The 4,508-nt window shown below is 40.3% G+C and overlaps 1 pseudogene; it reads left to right on the top strand.

Annotated features, from left to right (window-relative positions):
• The first annotated feature begins 2,590 nt into the window (after window positions 1-2,590).
• LOC102024836 lies at window positions 2,591-4,508 on the top strand (annotated as a pseudogene).

Genomic DNA, 4,508 nt, shown 5'->3' with positions numbered 1-4,508 from the left:
AATAGTTTAAGATTGGAGACAATCGAAAAGAAGGAGATAGCACAGCTGGTTAAAAGACACTGCTCACATATATCATGGCAGAAAAACTTCCTTGATAGAGAAAAACAATTTGACATACAGTTACGTGAGGCATATAGAACTCCAATTAGCCATGATAAAAAAATATACAGCCAGGCATATCATATTCAAGATTCCACAAATTCAACACAAGAATAGAATCTTAAAAGCTGTTAGGGAAAAGAACCAAATCACCTATAAAGTAAAGCCCATCAGAATCATAGCTGACTTCTCAGCACAAATCCTCAAGTCAAGGAGAGCTTGGAGTGAAGTATTTCAAGTTCTACAGCAAAACAACCTTCAACCCAGGTTGATGTATCCCATCAATCTTTCCAAACTGATGGAGAAATAAGATACTTTCATGACAAAGAACATCAGAGGAAATTTATGACCACCAAACTAGCACTCCAAAATGTTTTAATAATAATAGGAAAGGAAGAAGTTAAATTATCATTATCTGCAGATGACATGATATTCTACATAGAATACCCCAAAAGTCCACTAAAAAACTCCTAGATTTTATAAGTAAATTCAATAGCATAGCTGGATACAAAGTGAATATTCAAAAATGAATATCCTTCCTATTCACCAATAATGGACTCACTCAGACTGAAATTAGGGAAACAACACCTCTCACAATAGCATCCAAAAAATGAAATACTTAGGAATCAATCTAACAAAGGAGTAAAAGACCCTACATTGAAAACTACAGTACTGTGAAAAAGGAGATAGAAATAGATATCAGATAATGGAAAGATATGCCTTGCTCTTGGAGAAGAAGAAGCAGTATAGTGAAAATGGCCACATTTTCAAAACTTTTCTACAGATTTAATGCAATTCTGATCAAAATTCCAATAGCATATCTCACAGCATTAGAGAAAACAATCCTAAAATTCACTTGGAACACCTAGACTAGCAAAGGCAATTCTGGGCAACAAAGGTAAGGCAGGGGGGCACCACAGTCCCTGACTTCTAATTATACTATAAAGCTACAGTGCTAAAAACAGTATGGTATTGGAAAAAAACAGACTCAAAGATCAATAGAACATATTAGAAGATGCAGAAACAACTCAAGACATACTCAGTTACCTTATTTTTTACAAAGGTGCCAAACACTTTGACTGAAAGTTATTTAGCCTCTTTAATAAATGGTGCTGGAAAAACTGGCTGTACACAAGCTGAAGATTAAAATTGGACCCATACCTTTCACCATGCACTAAAGAAATTAGAAATGGGTCAAAGATCTAAATTTTAAGGCAGAACCATTAAATCTGCTGGAAGACAGAATAGGTAAAACTCTTGAAGGCACTGATGTAGGCAAATACTTTAGGAATAAAACTCCAATCACATAGGAACCATCACAAAGAATCGACAACTGGGACCTCATCTTATTCAAAAGCTTTTGCACAGCAAGAGAAAACACCAACACAGTAAAAAGACAATCTACAATGTGGTAGAAAATGTTTGCCAGCTCTTCCTCAGACAAAGGATTACTATTGAGAATGTATAAAGAACACAAAAAGTGAGACCTCCCCAATTTAAATACCCAATCCAAAAATGGGCATCTGAGATGAATACACACTTGAGATGAAGAAATAGAAACAGCAAAAAATATTTTAAAAAATGTTCAACATCACTGGTTATTCAAGAGATGCAAATTAAAGCAACACAGATTTCATCTCACCACAGAAAGAATGGCTATCATCAAGAAAACAACAAATAACAAATGCTGGAGGGGCTGTGAGGAAAAGAAGCCCTTCTCCACTGTTGGTGGGAGTGTAGACTGTGGAAATTAGGTTGGAGATTCCTCAAAAAGCTAGGATTGGAGGTCCCATTTGACCCAGCTATTCCCTTCTCAGTATCTTTCCAGAAGAATTAAAGACATTGTACCATAGCAATGTGCACTTGTGTTTATTGCAGCACAATTTGTAATACCTAGATACTGAAACAACTCAAATGCCCATCAACTGAGACATGTATAAAAAAAGATGTCGTCTTTTTATGCAATGGAGTACTACTCAGCCATAAATAAGTATAAACTGGAGACTTTTATAGGTAAATGGATGCAACTCAAGACCATATTTATAAGTGAAATAAACCAGATGCACATGTGTAAACATTATATTGTCTTCCTAGTGTGAGATGCTGAAGGAGTCAATAAGATCCAAAATGTACAATAGATATTATAAAATTTGAAGAAATTTCAAAAGGAAAGAGAAACTGGGATATGGGAATGGAGAAAAGAAGGAAGGGAAAAGCAAAAAATATTATACACTCACACAAAAGATACTTAAAATATACTACTAATTTCTCTTAGTTCATTGAAAAGAGTTTTGTGCTAATATTGTTTAGACAATTACATGCCAATATCTTGTACTCTGAGTAACTAATTTAAATATAACAGTACTCAATGTATTAACCACTGTTACCTGCCTATTAGCTTGTTTTGAAATTTTGTTTTATTTTTTTGTTTAAAATTTAAAAAAGAAGACCAACGGGGCCAAACCATGGGGGGCAGAGGGATGGAGGAAAGATGGTGGCAGGAGCTGGCACAGGTGTGGTAGCTTGGCTTGTTCCAAGTGGTGCTTTGGAACCCGAGCTCAGGGGATCTTGGTGGTGGGGCCTGGCACTGCTCTATGAGGGCACCTTGGTTGGAGCGAGCAGTGGTGGCGGTGACACCTCTTTCGTCTGGCTCTTTCCCTGTTGCTGTGATTCCCAGCTGGTGGCGGGCGGTGGAGCTGGGATAGAGGACATTAACTCCAACATGAGCTCAGACCAGGAGGTGCGAAGCTGTGGGAGGGGTGAAGAAGCTGGAGAAGCAGAATGAGCACCTGAGGAGCTGCTTGGGGCTGTGCAGGGCAGGACTCCCTCAGGCTGGCAGCCTGGTATGGGTCATGTCCACCCCATCCTCTGGTGTGGCATCCCCACCTGGCTTCCCCTTAGGCCTCAGTGCCAAGGCCAGCAGCAGGGCAGGGTTGGGCCCAAGGCACATGAGCAACAAGGAACTGTGTGATGCCACCTCCTTGCTGGTGGTGGGAAAGTGTGACCTGCTAGACAAGGTGGAGCCACTGCAGCACAATGAGCTGGAGGGCCTCTCTGGTGGGGGTGGGGGTGGAGAAGGAGGAGGAGAGCTGGCTGTGTTCATCACCAAAGAAAAAACTTTCGCCAATGCAGAAATCGGTTAGTCCATTAGTTTGGTGCAGGCAAGTTTCGGATTACTCAAGTCCTGATGTTGAATGTGCTAAAATAGCTCTTATCCACAAACTGTGTCAGCTCTCAAGAGGCAGAATTTGTACAATAGTCCTTTCTACTCTATGAGTTACACAAGTCCTTACAGACCAAATGCTAGTAGCCCATATAGCAGTGGCTTCAATTTTTCATCTTCAACCCCAGTGTGACCTCCTATAGTCAAACAGCTTATACTTCCTGGAAATTAGGTAACTTTAAAAGTTTGTCAGATAGAAACCCTCCACTCAGTTATTAATCCTCTATGGATAGTGAGCTAAGTGCTTCAGAATTAGATGAAGATTCAATTGGATCCAGTTATAAGATAAATGATGTAACTGATGTGCAGGTTCTAGCCTGAATGCAAGAAGAAAGTCTTCAACAACAATATGCAGCCACCACATCTTGGCACAGTTCTGATTTGTCTTGCAATTCTATAAGACAGGGTACATTTAGTGACCAGAAACTTGATGAACAAAGTTTAGATAATAAAGATGACAATATGTAACATGTAGTATGCCCTGCTGTTAACAGGTTTTCACCATCACCACGCAATTCACCTTGACCATCACCTAGGCAGTCACCCAGAAATTCATGATCTTGCTCATGATCTCCAGCTTGGGGAATGGAATATAGTAGAGTGTCCCCATGGCTTATGATTAGCTGCTTATAGCAACCTCACCTTTCACTTCAAGGTGATTCCACAGATTTACAGACAAGCAATGTTAAAAATGAAGAAAAATTAAGATGTGGTCTTCCAAACCTGTCCCAAACATCTAATACACAGGTTGAATCAGTAAAAAGCAGCAGAAGTGACTCAAATTTTCAATGGAGGAATACCTTGTATGCAACTTCAGGCTTCAGTCATACCTTCTCCAGGCAAATTCCACACCCCAGCTGCACTATCTCCTTTGCTCTTCAGCAACCAATGAAAGCATTTAGTAGCCATGGCTCTCGGTCTCCTGGTAGCCAAGAAACAACACAGCTCACACAAACCACCTCCTCACCAGTCCCAACATACCTCCCAGCTATACCAACAGCACTATGTTAACGAGACCTGCAGAGACAACTGCAGGGCAAAACAGATTGCCCAGACCTAGTGCCCTTCTGCTGGGGGCATCCCAGTGCCTCACAGCAAACTTGCACAGCCTGTTCAAAGATCCTTGCAAGCTCCTAAAACCTATGGCAGCATAAAAGATGACAGTTGGAAAGATGGCTGTTATTGA

This window comes from Chinchilla lanigera, unplaced genomic scaffold (genome assembly GCF_000276665.1).
Source record: "Chinchilla lanigera isolate Chin_1 unplaced genomic scaffold, ChiLan1.0 scaffold00031, whole genome shotgun sequence".
Lineage (NCBI taxonomy): Eukaryota > Metazoa > Chordata > Mammalia > Rodentia > Chinchillidae > Chinchilla > Chinchilla lanigera.
This window is presented reverse-complemented; position numbering and strand designations above follow the sequence as displayed.